General features: G+C 36.7%; 1 pseudogene across 1 annotated transcript; it reads right to left on the bottom strand.

The window, feature by feature from the left end:
• Positions 1-266: 266 nt before the first annotated feature.
• LOC144330624 (small ribosomal subunit protein eS17 pseudogene) lies at positions 267-7,658 on the bottom strand (annotated as a pseudogene). Its single transcript, XR_013396940.1, has one exon. The product of XR_013396940.1 is annotated as a small ribosomal subunit protein eS17 pseudogene (transcript).
• Between the last annotated feature and the right edge of the window lie 12,558 nt (positions 7,659-20,216).

Below are 20,216 nucleotides of genomic sequence, written 5' to 3' on the forward strand. Positions count from 1 at the left end.
TCTGTTCTGTTCCATTGGTCTATATATCTGTTTTTGTACCAGTACCATGCCATTTTGGTTACTGTAGCCTTGCAGTATAGTTTGAAGTCAGGTAGCATGATGCCTCCAGCTTTGTTCTTTTTGCTTAGGATTGTCTTGGTTATATGGGCTCTTTTTTGCTTTCATATGAAATTTAAAGTAGTTTTTCCCAATTCTGTGAAAAAATTCAATGGTAGCTTGATGGGCATAGCATTGAATCTATAAATTACTTTGAGCAGTATGACCATTTTCACAATACTGATTCTTTCTATCCATGAGCATGGAATATTTTTCCATTTGTTTTTGTCCTCTCTTATTTCCTTGAGCAGTGGTTTGGGGTTCTCCTTGAAGAGGTCCTTCACATCCCTTGTAAGTTGTATCCCTAGGTATTTTATTCTCTTTGTAGCAATTGTGAATGGGAGTTCACTCATGATTTGGCTCTCTGTTTGTCTGTTATTGGTGTATAGGAATGCTTGTGATTTTTGCACATTGATTTTGTATCCTGAGACTTTGCTGAAGTTGCTTATCAGCTTAAGGAGATTTTGGGCTGAGGCAATGGGGTTTTCTAAATATACAAATCTGCATATACAAATCTGTCATCTGCAAACAGAGACAATTTGACTTCCTCTCTTCCTAACTGAAAACCTTTATTTCTTTCTCTTGTCTGATTGCCCTGGCCAGAACTTCCAATACTATGTTGAATAGGAGTGGTGAGAGAAGGTATCCTTGTCTTGTGCCAGTTTTCAAAGGGAATGCTTCCAGCTTTTGCCCACTCAGTATGATATTGGCTGTGCATTTGTCATAAATAGCTCTTATTATTTTCAGATATGTTCCATCAATGCCTAGTTTATTGAGAGGTTTTTGCAGGAAGGGCTGCTGAATTTTGTTGAAGGGCTTTTCTGCATCCATTGAGATAATCGTGTGGTTTTTGCTATTGGTTCTGTTCATGTGATGGATTATGTTTATTGATTTGCATACGTTGAACCAGGCTTGCATCCCAGGGATGAAGCCGACTTGATCGGGGTGGATAAGCTTTTGGATGTGCTGCTGGATTCGGTTTGCCAGTAGGTTATTGAGGATTTTTGCATCGATGTTCGTCAGAGATATTCGTCTGAAATTTTCTTTTTTTGTTATGTCTCTGCCAGGTTTTGGTATCAGGATGATGCTGACTTCATAAAATGAGTTACGGAGGATTCCCTCTTTTTCTATTGTTTGGAATAGTTTCTGAAGGAATCATACCAGCTCCTCTTTGTAGCTCTAGTAGAATTTGGCTGTGAATCCATCTGGTCCTGAACTTTTTTCGGTTGATAGGCTATTAATTGCTGCCTCAATTTCGGAACTTGTTATTGGTCTATTCAGGGATTCGGCTTCTTCTTTGTTTAGTCTTGGGAGGGTGTATGTGTCCAGGAATTTACCCATTTCTTCTAGATTTTCTAATTTGTTTGTGTAGAGGTGTTTATAGTATTCTCTGATGGTAGTTTATGTTTCTGTGGGATTGGTGGTGATAGCGCCTTTATCATTTTTTAGTGCATCTATTTGCTGCTTCTCTCTTTTCTTCTTTATTGGTCTGGCTAGTGGTCTATCTATTTTGTTTATCTTTTCAAAAAACCAGCTCCTGGATTCATAATATCATTACATGCAGATTTATCTCATTATTTTTTCAATTGTGGAATAATATTTCATGGTATTGTTAGATCACAAATTACATAATTGATCTTCCATTAGTGGGTATTTAGATATTTTCAAACAAGTGCAGTGAACATCGTTATTTGAAGTGATATTGAAAATACTTAACAATCGTTGTCATGGGTACTGGCCAATAAAATGGATCCCAACTTTCATGCTGAAGGGAGGTCCTAGTGGTGCCCTCCTGGGCTACATATTAACCCTTTCATTGCTGGACCACAGACAAGCCCACTGCAGAGGGCCCAGAGGCTGAGGTACTGGGTGAGGTAATCAGCAAGTTCTGTGCAGCAACCACTTATCAATTGGCTCAGAAGTATTTCTGTGTTTTAATAACCAGTATGGCTATAACTTTGCCTAATGGCTGACTTTACACTCTGCTTGTCCATATATCTTTGAGCATTTGTGAGTACATCTACTGCTTAAACTGCTAAAGTACAATTATTAGTTTAATATAAATTTATATTTAATGCATAAATAATGTCAAATCGCCCTTCAAACAAAGTGCACAAATTTATTCTTCCACTTAAAAACCTTCAAAAACAATATCATTTTTCATCTTTGTCTATATGTGTATATTCTAATACTTAATTTTATCAAATGTCAATCTTTGCTTATTATGTGTTAATGGAATTGTATACTGCTTTCTTTTATTTTGCATTCGTAAAATTATGAGTGGGGTTGAGTGACTCTTTATAGGTTTATATGTTAGTTGGCCTTTTTTTTATTTTTAGCCCAGCTACTTTGAGTTCAGTACTTTGTCCATTCTGCTACTGAGTTTTCATTAGTTTTTAAAAAATGAATCTTTATGAGTTTTAAAAACATTTATTAAGGACATTAGCCCTTTAACTATTTTTTTAGTTTGTCAGCCTCATTTTTTTCAGGTTTATTGGTGTTTTAAATACACAGAAAACTTTCTTTTCTATGTAGTCAAAATTATCTGCCTTTCTCTTCTGAATTCTAGATCTTATATCACTTTTTAAAAAGTTTATTAAAAACAGTCTTCTTAGTTCTTTTTTTTTAAAAGCTACTTCTATGGTTTTAGTTTAAATTTATTTATCCATCTGGAATTTATTTTAGTATAATGAGTGAGGTAGAAATCTCACTTAATTATTTTCCAAATGGCTAGCCAGTTGTCCCAACACTATTTATTGACTAATCAGGTTTTCCTCCACAGAGTATACTAAATACTTAAATATACTTACATCCATTGTTAGATTTTTTGATATTTTCTATTGATCTTTTATTCTTATTCTGGTATCACACTATTTTAGTTACTATAACTTTATGATATATTTTAGTATTTACAGGATTTTCCACTTTATTATTCTTTCCTTTAAAATTTTCCTCAATAATCTAATGCATTCAATCATCTGTCATGTAAACTTTTAATTTTTTTCACATTTCATAAAATTAGTTTTTTTCTTTTTTTGCTGTTGTTGTCCCAGGTTTACTGAAAATATTACAGCATTGCAGAAAGATTCAAACACCTCCCCGAGGGGTTTTAAGATTCATCCTAACTGTAGGCGGAGTGACGTGCAGGTTGTACAGACTGCCAAAGTCCAAAAGTTTCTGTATTTTCGTAGTGCCAGGATCTACTTGAATGATCTCCTGATCCAGGGGGCTGAGACCTCAAGAACATAATTGTCTCTCTTCTCTCTCTCCTCCTCCTGCAACTTGATGGAGGTACCTCACACTGGGACCCTCTGAATCCACTTCATCAGATGGATTACACAGCCTACTATCTTGTTCCGGAGATTCTTGCAGGGGATAATGGCAATTTCCTCGCACACATGCTTGTTGGTGTGGAAGTCATTGCCCAGGCACGTGTAGTACTTTTCTGTAATGACCCAGGCCACCTTTCTCATGGTTTTGGTGCAAATGTGGCCCATGTTGGTGGGTCCTTGGTAAAAGCACAAAATTAGTTTTCTATTTGGGATCAGAGTGAACTCATAGATTAAAAATAATATCATTAAAAAGTTGAGTCTCTCTAGAAAAATAATGTTGTCTTCCACTATAATGGCATCTTCCGTGGAATTTTATGTTGTCTTTACTTTTTTTTTTTTTTTTTTTTGAGACGGAGTCTCATGCTGTTGCCCAGGCTGGAGTGCAGTGGCGCGATCTCGGCTCACTGCAAGCTCCGCCTCCCGGGTTCCCGCCATTCTCCTGCCTCAGCCTCCTGAGTAGCTGGGACTACAGGCGCCCGCCACCGCGCCCGGCTAATTTTTTGTATTTTTAGTAGAGACGGGGTTTCACTGTGGTCTCGATCTCCTGACCTTGTGATCCGCCCGCCTCGGCCTCCCAAAGTGCTGGGATTACAGGCTTGAGCCACCGCGCCCGGCCTGTCTTTACTTTTTAAAAACGTTTATTCCTGGCCGGGCACAGTGGCTGATGCCTGTAATCCCAGCACTTTGGGAGGTCAAGGCAGGCGGATCACCTGAGGTCAGGAGTTTGAGACCAGCGTGACCAACATGGCAAAACCCCATCTCTACCAAAAATATAAAATTAGCCAGGTGCAGTGGTGCACGCCTGTAATCCCAGCTACTCGGGAGGCTGAGGCAGGAGAATGGCTTGAACCCAGGAAGCAGAGGTTGCAGTGAGCCAAGACTGAGCCACTGCACTCCAGCCTGGGCAACAAGAGCAAAACCCCATCTCAAAATAATATTTATTCCCAGATTTTTGATTGTTCATTTTTATTGTGAATTGAATCTTTTTTCTTGTATAATTTTAAGCCAATTTTTTAGTGTGTATAGAAAAGTTATTGCTTTGTTTATTTTTTAAACTAGTAGGATTACTGAATTCTAATTGTTTCCCATTGTTTTAATTTGCTTTCTTGGGTCTTCTAAGTAAACAACCACACCACTTGCCAATACTGGCTCCTGTTTATGATTTTCATATCTTTTATTTCATTATCTTGTCTAATTGCATTTTCCAAATAGGAAAAATATCAGAATACTAAAAAAGAAATGGGGAATTTCTCCAAGGACAAAATTATATTATGAGTCTTGGATAAACTAAAATGCTAAGAATAACTCTTTTGCCCAGGAAAGCACCTTTTGTATATCATTTTCATTGTATAAATCACTCTTGGTTATATTTTCAAGCTCAGCACATGCTCCCTGCCCCATAATTGGTCTAATAATTTTAAAGTAAAAATTGATAGCTGTGGACAGCTATAAATAACTGGCATTCGCACCATGCTTTCAAAATGCACTTGTTTAGCTTTATTTTGCCAATAACTTAAACCATATGGAAAGGGCAAATTCTCCTTCACAAATGCATTCTAAAAATAGCATGCAGTAAATGATAGCATTTGACAAGTTTTTACCAATTTACTGATTCTCAGAGACAGAAAGCCCAGTTGCTATAATCAGTTTAAAGTGAAAAAACATACACCTTTCCAGTCCAAGGTGTTTTATTTTTTTATCTGGTATTAAATCATGTTTATAGAACAGCAGCTTTGCCAGACAGGTTGCTGTGTATTCACTTCTATTTTCTTTGCTACTGTTCCAGAAGCTGAAGGGTCAGTGATGAGGTTGGTAACTTTTAGGAGCTTAAAGTTGAAGACATCAACAGACTTCCAGATGTTCTAAATCCTTTAAATATCAAAGTGTGAAACTGATGACTGAGTTTCACCACACCTAAAACATCAACTTAGTTTCCTTAGTTGACATGCTGTGGGGCAGGTATAGGGACAGAACATGAAAAGGAGTAATGCCCAGAAACTGATTATTTACACCATTGACCTTCTTTTCTAACAGGGATGTGAGGTGAAGGTAAAAGTACCTAATGACACCTAGATTTGAGCTGTGAATATTTATTTGCATGGGATAAAAAGTAACCCCTCTGATGTGCTTATGTGTGTCATAGCCCTTTTCCTATACATTGAACACTTGGACTTGGAGCACGAGCAGAAAGAGGTGAGAAGATGTTAGAGGCTAAATGAAGTCAAAGTTATGACTGAAGAACAGGGAGTTCTACACAAGTTAATTCTACTGTGTTTCCTGGTGAACACAAGTAGTTCTTATCTACACTCATTGTGAAATTGCATATTCCCACCTTTTTTTTTTTTGTATTTTTTGCAGAGACAGAGCTACAAAAATTAGAAACATTAGTGTATCTGGCTAATTTTGTGTAGAGACAGGGTTTTGCCATGTTGTCCAGACTGGTCTCCAACTCCTGGGCTCAAGTGATCCTTCTGCCTTGGCCTCCCAAAGTGCTGGGATTACAGGCATAAGCCATTGTGCCTGGGTGATGATCTGTATATATTTACTATTTTATTTGGATTTCTATTGAAGATTTACTTTTTTCCATGAGGCTGCTATTCTAAGTAACTTAATAAAACTGAAAAATGACTAAATTTGGTGAAACTATTGAATGATCTAGATCGAGGTTTAGGGGATCTTGTAGTCAATTATTAGTCGAAGCTTTTCATAAGGACCAGGAGCATCAAAGAGAAAGCAGACAGGTGAGAAAGGATAATGTTACAGTCTATGCTTTGAGTGTTGAAAAGTAAAGATAAGGTAAGATAAGCAAAGATGTAGGCTGAGATGGTGCCACAGGCCGTTATGTTTGCTGCAGATACTGGGTTACAGTTGAGTGCCAAGTTTTAAAAAATTGAAAACAGAAACAGCCTACAAAACAGTGATTTTCAATTTTTTAAGTTGACAAAGCAGCCATAACCCTTGGTACTCTGATACTCTACTCCAAAATAGTTACAGATTTATGACATTATATGACAAGGAATAATTTTACCATCAGTAACTGGAACTGTGTTTGATGTCATAAGGGTTTCTGAATCTCAAAAAGAATAGTGGATAAAATTTACAATAATATATATATATATATTAGGATGACAGATATCTATCCTAGTTACTTACATACCTTATTTAATTTGAGGGACTAGCCTTGCTGGTTGAGTAATAACTTAAAATTTAATAATTTCAGCTGGGCACAGTGGCTCACGCCTGCAATCCCAGCACGTTGGGAGGCTGAGGCAAGTGGATCACTTGTGGTCAGGAGTTCAAGACCAGCCTGGCCAACATGGTGAAACCCCGTCTCTCTTGCAAGGGAAAGAAAATCAGTCCCCAGGGTGTAAACAGTTCAGATGAAAATAGGTCAGAATGCTGTAAGAATGATTTTTCCAAGAGATGGAATTAAAAGACTACCTGATTTGTCTAAACTTTCTTCATTTTTTTTTTCTTTTTTTCAGAGAAAGGGTCTTTGTTGCCCAGGCTGGAGTACTGTGGCACAATCATGGCTCCCTGCAGCTTCAAACTCTTAGGCTCAAGCAATCCTCTTGTTTCAGCCTTGCAAGTAGACAGGACCACAGGCATGTGCTGCCACTCCCACTTAATTTTTATATTTTTTATACAGATGAGGTCTCCCTATTTTGGCCAGGCCAGTCTCAAACTCCTGACCTCAAGCGATCCTTCTACCTCAGCCTCCCAAAGTGCTAGGATTACAAGTGTCAGCAACTGTGCCTGGCCCAATATATCTAAACTTTTAAGGGGAGATTCAAGCAAGTGGCAGAGAGGTGACGAGCTGAATTGGAATTCATGGTAAGTATATTAAAAAAATTAAAATACAGGAAAACAGTATGGCGATTCCTCAAGGATCTAGAGCTAGAAGTACCATATGACCCAGCCATCCCATTACTGGGTATATACCCACAGGATTATAAATCATGCTGCTATAAAGACACATGCACACGTATGTTTATTGCGGCACTATTCACAATAGCAAAGACTTGGAATCAACCCAAATGTCCATCAGTGACAGACTGGATTAAGAAAATGTGGCACATATACACCATGGAATACTATGCAGCCATAAAAAAGGATGCGTTTGTGTCCTTTGTAGGGACATGGATGCAGCTGGAAACCATCATTCTCAGCAAACTATCGCAAGAACAGAAAACCAAACACCGCATGTTCTCACTCATAGGTGGGAACTGAACAATGAGATCACTTGGACTCGGGAAGGGGAACATCACACACTGGGGCCTATCACGGGGAGGGTGGGGGGGAGGGATTACATTGGGAGTTATACCTGATGTAAATGACAAGTTGATGGGTGCTGACGAGTTGATGGGTGCAGCACACCAACATGGCACAAGTATACATATGTAACAAACCTGCACGTTATGCACATGTACCCTAGAACTTAAGGTATAATAAAAAAAGAAAAAGAAAAAGAAAAAAAAACCCAAAAGCCATAGCAAATATATACAAAAATATAGGCACTGTTCACTTCTTACAAGTGCACACTGCAGCTGACACTAACTGTTTCGGTCCTTTGGAAAAGCAAAATGAAATTATTAATTTGAATTGCTTTTCTAAATATCCCAAACAATGGGTTTAATTTATTTCAATAAATCAATCATAATTATAGATCAAGGTAATAGAAATGAATTTGCATCACTAAAAATCATTTAAAAAAATTAAAATAAAGAAAAAATGAGGCAATTATTAACTCCAGGCATAGGGTAAAAAATAAAAGTAAAGAAAGCAAAGTCATTTCAATGGCACAAGTTTGAAGAGCCTTTAAAAAGTCCTGATATGAACACTGAACAATGATCTAACTAAAATTGTGCCTCAACAGTAGTGGAAGGATAAGGGATGGGAAACAAATGTATGCATGATAGGACAGGGAGAGGAAAGAGACCCACATGCTAAGTTCTAGTAGGAAGTTGGTAGATGATGTCTACTGCTAAAAAAAGTAAGGTAGCATCACAACCATATGTTTTTAGAAATCTGAAAGTAAAAAAATATTTTCTAACAGTATTATTTTTCATAATAGTTTCTGTGGTTTTGGTAGAATAATTTAGCTCGTTATGTGTATGAACACCTGATAAAAATAAGAACAAAAAGATTTTCTTTTGATTACTAACATTTTCTTATCACTAAGACTATTTGGAGTGTAAAGACCTCTTATGTTGAGCTCAATTAAAACCATTTTCATATAGTAATTCATAATTAGAACCCATACTATTATAACATATAAATGTCTTTTAATTTTATATCTTATAAAATCTCTTAAAGATCCCTTTATAACTATCTCATCCTTAATGCATTCTGTATTCTTGTGAGCTAGGCATTATTTTCCATTTAAAGCGAAGTTTCAGAGAATTAGAAAAATTTTAAAAATTGCCCAAGATCTCTTAGAAATTTTGAGAGAGTAACAAGATCAGAACATAACATTCCAAATTATTTGTCTTTATGCCACAAAATCATGTTGAATTTTCCCAAATATTTAAAAAATAATAAACAAAAACCCCAAATAATTTGAGAATGCCAAAAAGAAAAAAAAAGAAGCAACAACATTGGGACTATTGTAAACTAATTGTGCATATTTGACAAGGACTCATGAATTCCTCTTAGATATAAAAGTAGAGAAGTCAATTTCTTCCAAAGCTGTGACAATAATTGACTGAAGACTATTATAAATAAGTTTAAAAAGCAGAATAACCAATAAGATCAAGTATATAATCAGTGGATAAATATGGTAAAGACTAATTACAATATTCCTATGAAATCAATGAAGGGGAGAGAGCTACACACACACACACACCCCCCCCAAACACATAAAACTTTATTCCAATTATTTTCTATCAGTGGAGCCCATTATTTCTGGTTTTGATTGGCTCTCAGTTTACTTCTTTTAGATAAGAATACTATTTAAATCTAGTTTATATGAAATTCTTTCTCTTTAACAAAATATTAAAAGAACGAAAACAAGTGGACAGATATAAAGTTGGCCTCAGATTTCTCATCTACAGAATTTGGATAACAGAACCCATGTAACAGAGTTGTGAAAGTTAAATAAAACAATGCACAGAAGCATCTGGCATAGTGCTTCAAGACATTTTAAAGACAAACTCTAATACCAATGCATTTGCTTAGTTCTCTGCCCTGTTCTTCCATTTAGGAAAATATCTTAGTGAACATCAAGATTTTTAAGTTATGCAAGGTCCTGAGGCATAGTCTGGAGAGAGAAAATTGAGCTGGGGAAAACTGAAAAGTTGCTCTGCATAATATATTATGGGAACTTTCAATTGATTGGGCATGGGGGCACAAACTGGGGGTTTAGAGGTCTTGGACAGGGAGGAGAGGAATGTAATAGAAGAAGAAAACACAGTGAGAAATACCCAAAGATGGAAAGACAGCTCAGTTTAAAACAATCTTCTAGTGATTAATTTTACTTTTTTTGCATCTATGTTGGGCATATTTCCCTCCCCAAATGTTTTGTTTAATAAAAAGTTGGCTACTCACCCAACAGTCTTTTGTTAGTGGAGCTTTGGGAAATTAACAGGGGGTTAAGGATACAGACAAAGAAAGGTCACAGAGGCAAGGCAGTAAATAGGGATTGGGACTGGGAGTGAAAGATGACTGGATGCTGAAGCCTCTCCGAGGCCCCCACCATCCTAAGGAATACCTGGGAAATTGTAGAGGACTCTAAATTAATTTCCCAGTGTATACAGAACAAGGAGTTAATATATCTGTTTGCTTACCATACAAGGCTGGCAAATTTGGACTTCTCAAGATTAACATCATTAATGGTTCTTTCCTTTAGTTAAAATAATTTAAAGCACGAATAGTTAGAAGAGATGACAGCTAGCCATAAGTGCTTCTCTAAACAATGACACATAATGAGTAAGTTTTCATGGCATGGGGGTAAGAAATGTAAATGTTTAGAAATTTTAATGTTTTATACAACTTTTCACAAGCATTAGCTCATGTAATTGTCACAAAATCTCTGAGACTATGGAATCCCTTTTTATTTTTAATAAGAGAAGCAGACTTGGATATGCTAAGAAATTTGCCCAAAGGATCATAGTGAGAATAGGCTTTCTGCTGTACTACAAACAAACACAAACCTTAGTGGGGTGGAGACAGGACAAATCCGACCTAATTTAAATTTTGCCCATACTCTTTCTGAATAGACAAATCAACTTAAAAACTTTCTACATTCCTAGTATTATTGCAGCTGTCATTTCAAGACATTCATGAGTGTGATTTGGGTAATCTAAACCCAGAACATTTTTAAAATTTGCCAAAAATTAATGTGCATCCTAAAAGAGGTTACCCTCCAGCAGGATTGTTTTATCAATATTTTTATGAGGAGACATTCTACATTCCCTTCCATCTCCGTTCTTTCGTTTTCCATTATAGTTTAATAAGAAAGCTAATTATTTCAATAATCCCAGTCTATAAAGAGGAAATCTTTAAGCTAAAGTGAAATAAAAGCTAGTCTGTAAATATATCATCTTATTATCAAAGTACTGATGGAAATACGGGTCTAAACACAAATGAGGCAGAAATTTAATGCCATTTAAAAGCAAATACTCTGGTGAAGGCCAAAAGAAATTGGACTTAGGAATTGAACCACTAGAGAACCATTACAGAGATAAGAGACAATTACAGTTTATGTTATATGTTCATATTAGAGATATATTGGCTTGTGCATTCAAAAGTCTATGCATGAATAAATGGCTATTATGTGGCTCTGTATCATGTCTTTAATATTTGGTTTTCCTGTAACAACCCATTGGAAGCACATAGGAAATCAGTTTGGGTACCATATTTCTATTTCCCAAGTATGCAGTTACTCCCCCACTACGCTCACAATTGGCAGTGATTTCTGTTTACACGATTGGTGTTGAAAAAGCCAACTTTTCCTTGCTTTCTGGTTTCTATTCATAAGCAAAATGAAAATCTATTGATTAAATACTGGTGGAGGCAGTTTGTCAGCCTGTTTGTCAGCCTTCTCTTGAAATCGTATTTAAAATAATATATGAGTTTATGTTAAATCGATAGCTATTTTACTTACAAGTTGGATGTGTAAAAGGTTCTCTGTACCTGTGCTTTGCTAAGATTTAATGCTACTGAATACAAGGCACTCTTCTACCAAATATATCATGCCAAAAAGTTATGTAACAATGGAGCCCCCAAATCTGGGTGATCACAGCAGCATGATAGCAATATTGCTAACCTTTCTATATACCTTGGCATCATTGCTGATAAATGAAGACAATGATAGTGTATACCTCATGATGACTCAATCAACATTTGTTATTTATTGTTTCTGGCTTCTTTTTAGCATAATTGTTTCATGATGAATGTATTTACTAAGATGTTTTTAGCTGCAAGTGGCAGGCCAAATTCGTGTGATCCAAACATACAGAACTTTGTTCTCTCACTTCACAAGAAACCTGGAGATAGGCAGCTCCCTCAGAGGCTCAACGATGTCAAAGTGTTTGTTAATAAATGTTTCTGGAATTATTTTGCTTCCTGTGCTCCCAAGCCCTATCCATGATCACAAGATGGCTACAGCATTACTTGAGAATATTCAGAGTGGAAAGGAAGAAGGCAGGAAGAAAAGAGATTTTCTTTCCCCAAGGAGTAGAGTATCTCCTTAGGTCTCATTTTCCTGAACTGGGTTGCATTCAAACATGTAGACCAATAAAGAATGAGATCCCTATGACTAATGGAGACTAGTAAGAATTTATTCCCTGGGCCTGGGGTTAGGAGATTACTACCCAAACAAAATTGTGGTGGTGTTCGTAAGGCAGAAGAGTAGAAAGGCATTGGCAAGGCAAACCACAGGGTGACTGAATGTTTCTTACTAAGGCTCCTTGTGATCAAGCTTGATTAACATTGTAGAGCTGAATTATTACTGACCTATTAGTTTTTGTTATTTCAATATGTAGCAAAAGGCAGGCAGGATTCATTATTTGTTTTTGGCTTCTAAACAACAAAATAAAGAACAAGTCTATGAAGTTATATGAGGAAATTCAATGTGTGTAAGTAGGCCTTCTTTGCAGGGTGGGGGTGGTTTGTTCATTTTTCCTGATTTATCCAGATAAATGTTTTCATTGCTAACTATATCCTATATATTTATACATAGTCTCTTTACATAAATACAGATTTGGTTTTTTTTTTTAAAATAGATTGAACAATAATTCCTGTCTAGAATGAATTACATATGTAATATTATGCAAGATACCTTCCAAGTATCTTATTTTTGAAGTTCTACATACAGCTGATCGCCAAGAGAATTACTTGGCAGTCAATGTTAAATGGATAAAAATGTAAGTGGAAATTATATGTAAAACAACTGAACAGAAAACCATACACATTTGGAAACAATGCAATTATTTGATTTGAGAACTTGCTTATTTAGTTTAAACATTCAAGGAATTTGATTACTTTACATTGTGAATAGCTAAATACGAAAATGCCATTCACAGTGTAAATATCATTTCTTAGGTTTGTTTTCAGGTTTTGTATTTATTTTATTTTTATTTTGTTTTCTACGAGGCAAGATTCTGACATCAGTACCATTCTTTCTCCTTTACCCACTGCTGCCTTTAGTATAATGCACACAAGAAGGCTCCCCCTATGCCAATCATTTCTAAGGTATCATAGTAGCTGGGAGTTATACAAGTATTCATGAGAACACCACACGAGCATTTGCTCATTTTATCCCCTTGTGACTGTTCAAGCCCCATTTCGGTAATAATATATTACAATATTTTATAAATTGTACATAACAATATATTACATCTAAAGACACAAGAATATTCTGACAAAGAACTGAAAAATATTTGAGATGTGTCAATCAACATAGAAATGGGATCAAGTTCCTTTAAAAAAGACTAATTTTTTGGTCTGAAAGTTGGTAAACTAAGAATGCTTTATTCCTATAAAAGGTTTCACAAATGATTTCTAACATACTGTAAAGATTTTTTTTCAGCACTTTAAGGAGGTTTTATTAAGTGCCTGCAGTTTGTGTTCAAAGAAACTTTGATGAACTGGGTGACCTATATGAAGAGGCTATGTAAGTCACTCACATGAAATGATATTGGTAAGAAAATGTATACATTTGACATCCAGGCAATATTTTCTTTTTAGGAGATTTTCAGGTCCAAAATACCTCTGCTAAAAATTAAACCAAAAGCCATGAATAAATAATCTTCAATCCAAGGCTTCATTTCTGATGAGGAGAGAATTAGAAAAATACATCATGGCCATCAGTCCTGAGAGGTGTGGTGACTATATTCAGAGATTGTCATCTGTGGTCTCCTAGCTTTAATTGGCCTCCTGGGGCACATAGAATGTTGTATGTTTGTCACACTTATAGAGATCTTGGCACAAACTATTTTCAGCTGTTTGGAAACTTAACATACAATAGAAAGGGCCTGCTGAGTCTGGCATTTGCTAACACAGCCTTGAAGTCAATGGAAAAGTCTGGCTTCTTTTTTGAGGTTCTCACAGTGATGGATCTTCAGACTGTAAAGTATACAAGAAGCTAAGAATCTCCCTTAGCATAGTCAAAGCTCTTCCCCACAGAGACTCCAGGGAGTCTTGGCTAGTACACTCTTTCTGCAGGGTCCTGGAATATTTTCACCTTCTCTACTTGAATATTAGTCTCCACAAGAAAAGATTTTACAGCATTTTGCCTAAATTTGCCAACAGAGATTATGCAGAGGTGGCAGGGTGGTAACCTGAGGGCTGAATCTAGTGCACAGGCATTTGCCTTTGTTTGCTTGTTTGGCTCTTCATAGCATTTCGCTTTGCTTTGTTTCATTAATTTGAGTTAACTGCCAGCTTTTGAAATTAGGACATCTCACATTTAAAAAAAAAAAATACCAGATTACTGATTTCTCTAGCAACACAAGGTCTGAGTTCCTGCTTGGCAACAGGTAACTAGGGCTGGGTAGCAGCTGCCCTAGTTTGGAGGGGATATGGGTCTCAAGTGCCAGAGACCCATTGGAGGGCCTCTTGCCTTTACATTCCCTGACTGGCTGTACTAGACACTTGAATTAGCAATAAACATGCCTTTAAAATACAAATAGAACATGCCTTAAAATACATTTCAAATATAAGAAGCAATAAAGAATAATATTGCGTATAACATCACCACCTCTTAGCTTGCTTAAGTGGTAACATACTTTTTTTTTTAAAGAAGTGAAACGTTATATATACATTAATTCTTCCTGTTTATCCTCCCCAAATCTCAATCATCTTTCTCCAACCATATACACATGACTACCATTCTAATTTTGGTCTTTATCATTCCCATGCATGCTTTTTTTCTTACTTCTACTTTTGTCTCCATATAAATGACTTTTTAAAAATGTAAATAAGATCACAACTCCTTGTGTAACATTCTTCAATGACATTCTGCTATGCTTTATAACAAAATCAGAGCAGAATTTCCAGTCTCAGATCTTACCACTCTCCGCTTCCGCTGTGGCTTATAAAAGCTGGAGGTTTCACCTCTATTAAGAATCCTCCCTGACCACTTTATCTAAAATAGTCCTTCCATTCTAACTTGCCTTCCTATTTCCAGTTACACTGTAAAACATCACCCTATTCGTTATTCACTTGGGTGTGATTCACACATCACACTCTGCAATCATATTATTTGTTTATTAATTGTCTGTTTCTTCAACTTGAACATAAACTCGATGAAGGCAGAGTGCTTCTCTGTCTTGATCATGCTAGTATCTCCAACTTAAACTAGTGCCTACCATACGGTTGGTGTTAATAAATATTTTTTGAGTGAATAGATAAAAAATAGTTCTTCCTTCTTTTTCCCTGTAATTATCCTATGTGTAGGCTCTGCACTCTCTGATTCTACCTTGACTCCAAGGAAGAAAATTATTAGATATTGGAAAATCAGTCAAGAACAAAGTTCAAATTTTTCTAGACAGCTACTTAAAATATGTATAATTCCTCCAAAATTTTAGGAAGATAAGCGAATGCCTTCCCACTGAATGAGCAGCTTTCTAGGTGAGCTAATCCACGGGTTCTAGTCTAACTATAGTAGTCCATTTCTACACTGCTATAAAGAAATACCTGAGGTAATTTATAAACAAAAGATATTTAATTGACTCACAGTTTTGCATGGCTGGGGAGGCATCAGGAAACTTACAATCATGGCCGAAGGTGAAGGGGAAGCAAGACACGTCTTACATGGTGGTAGGAGAGAGAGAATAAGCGAAGGGCAAACTGCCCCTTTTAAACCATCAGCTCTTGTGATAACTCACTCAATATCACGAGAACAGCATAGGGGAAACCGCCCACATCATCCAATCGCCTTCCCCCAGATCCTTCCCTCCTACACGTGGGGATTACAATATGAGATAAAATTGGGGGGGAGGGACACAAAGCCAAACCATATTACTAACCAAGTTCTCTAGGGTTAATATAGCTTCTTGGCTGTAGAACTATGCTCCTTATGGTGGTACCATCCCCATTCCTACCATACTGTATGTTCCTTAAAGTCAGGGACCCTGTTCTATTCATTGCTATATTCCTGTTGTTGAGCACAGTACCTAGCACATGGTACGTGCTGATTAAATGTTGATTAACAGAACCCAGTCTGTGGTTTCTTACCTAGGGACTCCTCTTTAAAAAAAAAAAAAAATCACAATCCCTTAAGCTCCCACTGCAGTTGTCCCCCTCCCTTCTCGCTTTCATTGTCATCACTTCCATTACTCTCTGCTTCAACTGCTGCCTCAGAGGTTAAATATCTGGGTTACTCCAGGCAAGCAAGGTATTCATATGGGATAAATATTCTCTCTGTAAGTTAATGTCCCTCAAGACATTTATTTTCTTTACCCGTGTTTCAGCATTCCCAATCTCTGAGACAAATCTTTTAACCTAAACATTGCCTCACAGCTGGCAGATAGTCTCCAGACCCACTGAACTCCAGCTCACTGTGAAAGCCAATAATTCACTGGCCTAAAATATGAGCAGCAGGGCAGAAGGCTGCCCCTCTGCTGCTGCAAGGAAATTTTATTTGAGAAACTCTAATTCTTAGTGATATATTTACTATATTCCCATTTTTTTCTTAACTTTATTGCCTCAACAGTAAAACTAAAACCGACCTTAAGTATTCAAATAGAGCAAGTCAGAAATTAAAAAAAAAAAAAGTCAAATGGACAATGTAGGGGCTGTCCTATGCATTTGTCTTACCCTCAAAAGTCTAAGTCCTATGAGAAAAAAATAAACAGAAAATATAGTTACTCTTGTCAATAAAATAGATGCCAATTTCTGATACAGAGTGACAGTTCAGGGAGAAAAGATAAAAGCAAACTTGGGACTTTTAGAAAAATTTTTGAGAGAGGACGAATGAGATTTTCAGACCAATATGAAGCTAGAGCAACGCCAATATAACATGGGATTAGTATCAGTGTATTAACAGCTGTCATGGTGAGGTTGGCTTCTCACACTGTTATCCAGTTGGCATTTATTTTGAATGCAGTAAACAGGAATGGTGGGAGTGTGGAGCATGGGTGGGACTGCATTAAGTGTCAGACAGAATAATCTGTGAGATGAATGTGGCTCAAATGTTATGTCTTACAAATGCTGAACTTAAGTACAAGAAGAAACATGCTGCACTCAAGAGTTCAGTCCCGGGGACGGAGGCTGACTCACAGCAGAGCTAAATGAAGCTTCAGTTTTAGGTTCCCTTCTTTTACACAGGTCCCTTCCAAGGACCAGTATCTAATTTGTATCCATTATCGTTTTTCTTTCCAAATGCCGCCCCGACCCCTGCCACCAAATTGTACAAGTTTCAAACTCTAAAACACCTACATTTCCCCCTGCCAGACAAATTAATTTTTAAGGAGTTTCCAAAAGATGTTGATGAACATTATAAAGACACACAGGTTTTAAAAAGTATGTAAAGAACTGCATTCTGGGTGCAGTGGCTCACACCTGTAATCTCAGCACTTTGGGATTGCTTGAGTCCAGGAGTTCGAGATCAGCCTGGGCAACGTGGTGAAATCCTGTCTCTACAATAAATACAAAAAACAAGCCAGGTGTTGTTGTGCACACCTGTAGTGCCAGTTAGCCAGGAGGCTGAGGTGGGAGGATCACCTGAGTCCGGGAGGTCATGGCTGCAGTGGGCCATGATTAGATTGCACTCCAGCCTAGCCACAGATGGAGACCCTGTCTCAAACAACAACAACAACAACAACAACAACAACAACAACAAAACAAAAACAAAAAAACTGCAGTTCTGAAAAACAAAAATGAATGAATGAATAAATAAATATGTAAACTATATCACTTGATATTTAATTGGAGGCAAATTTTCATAACCCCTCATCAAAAGGTTTAAGATGCTATCTCTTTCCTTAAAGATAGTATTGGGTAATTTAGGAATCAAGACATAGGTACATAAAAATAACTATTGTCTTACTATTGAGAAATGGGAGGTATTCTTTTAGCAAATACTTATTAATTGTGTCTTTTTTCCAGGCACTGCTCTAGGCCTCGGAGATCCAATAGTTAATAAAACAAAACAATCAGCCTTCATGGAGCCTACAGTTGAATGGGAAAGAAATTGAAAAAGTAAATAAATGAATAAATTAAATATTTAAAAGTTATAAAAAGTTCTGTTAAAAAAAAAAAGATATCAAGTTGCTAAGACAGAGATTAAAGAAGAAACCTCTTTTACCTTGGGCAGTAGTCAAGATTTGCGAAGGTAACACACTTGAAGGAAGAGATAGCCATGAAAAGAGATGAAAGGAAGTATGTTCTGGGCAGATGTGTAAAGACCTGAGGTGAGAAACAGCTCAACATTCTTGAGCAACAGAGGAAGCCAATGTGGGTAAATACAGTAAGTGGCCAGACACACGAGATGAAGCAAGCAAAAGATCCTTGGTATGTTCTGCTTGCAAATGGAGATTTCTGAATATTTGCTGCATTACATCTCTTCCTTAACCTGGGAAGTGATGGAATTGAAAAGCTAATTTTTGTTCTTAGAACATAGTAATACAAGTAATACAAGATCCAACCACTGTATCCCAAGTAGTTTATAAAAGTTACAGTAAAGGAAGAAAAATTAAGTATGTGTTGTTCTATAAAATTCTTATATCCCCTTTTCTGTCACATATATATATGTGTGTGTGTGTGTATATATGTATAATATATATACCTGTTGATTTGTGTTTCTATCAAGTTAGAAGATGGTGAAAGCCTACCTCTCAAAGTCCCAAATAAGAAACATTGTCATTGGATGTCAACACTATCATTCATATGGGTCATAAAAGAATGGGTAAGGCTGTACTCCACTCCCACCATTGGAAGAAATGAGCAACCATGTTCTTAGACTTAATTATACATGAATTTTTTTTTATTTAAAAAATTATTTTTAAAATTAAACAATAAGAATTGTACATATTCATGGGGTATGTAGTAATGTTTTGCACATATAATGTATAGTAATTAGATGAGGATAATTAGCATATCCATCATCTCAAACATTTATTTGTGTGGGGAACATTCAATATCCTCCTTCTAGCTATTTGAAGCTATATAATAAATTACTCTCTACAAACATAACACCCTGAATGTGCCCAATCTAATGCATCTTGGGTTTTTTTTTTTTTTTTTTTTTTGAGACAGAGTCTCGCTCTGTCACCCAGACTGCTGTGTAGTGTTGTGATCTCAGCTCACTGCAACCTCTGCCTCCTGAGTTCAAGTGATTTTCGTGTCTCAGCCTCCCTGAGTAGCTGGGATTACAGGTTTGTGCCTCCACACCCAGCTAATTTTTGTATTTTTAGTAGAGACGAGGTTTCACCATGTTGGCCAGCATGGTCTCAAATTCCTGACCTAAAGCGATCCGCCCGCCTTGGCCTCCCAAAGTGCTGGGATTACAGGCATGAGCCACTGTGCCCGGCCTGATGGATCTTATTTAATCTTCCTGTCTTCAGTTAGGGGAGAAGAGGGATAAGAACAGCAAGTACAATTGTCCAGAATTCTGAAATTAAAAAAGAAATACTATCAGCTGAGGCCTGAGGAACCGTGTGGGTAAAATTTCATTATTACTCAATATTAACTTGGATAAAAATAATAAAAGGAATTTTACTGAAAACCTTTTGGCTGGCTTCTTTCTCTTGGAACTCTCTATCTCCATTTTGCTTCTTAATGAAAGAATCAGTTAATTCCAGCTCAATAATAAAGAGGTAGGCAGGGGCCTGATAATACCTGGTTTTGAAGTCACTGGCATGGAGAATGGATTTTGATTTAAATGCAGTCGAAAGCCACTGAAAAGTCTTAGCTTGGAAAATTATTTGGCTCGATTTATGTTTTAAGAAGCTGTACATTTTAAGAAGTAGCACAGGCAATAAGTTATATAAAGGGAGGTTAGTGTGTGCTGATTATAGAGAAGAGTGGAGATAAAACTGGGCCCTTAAACGATAGGTGGATGACAGTAGAGAGATTAAGAGAGGGTATTCATGGTAAGAGCAATGAAATGAGAAAAGGCTTTGAGATGGGCTGGGTTGGAAGAAAGTAGGGAATATACCTGCCTGACTGAGGTATATTAAGTTCTGATCAAATCGTAGTTAGAATCTGTTTATCAGACTAGGAACATCAGGTAACAGGAGACAAGAAATTTCATATGTGTAACATAATGGAAGTAAAGCTTCAGAGACATGAATTTAATGGAAATGTGAAAAAAGACTTCTTTACAAAGTGGAGAAGGAACTTAAA

This window comes from Macaca mulatta, chromosome 8 (genome assembly GCF_049350105.2).
Source record: "Macaca mulatta isolate MMU2019108-1 chromosome 8, T2T-MMU8v2.0, whole genome shotgun sequence".
Lineage (NCBI taxonomy): Eukaryota > Metazoa > Chordata > Mammalia > Primates > Cercopithecidae > Macaca > Macaca mulatta.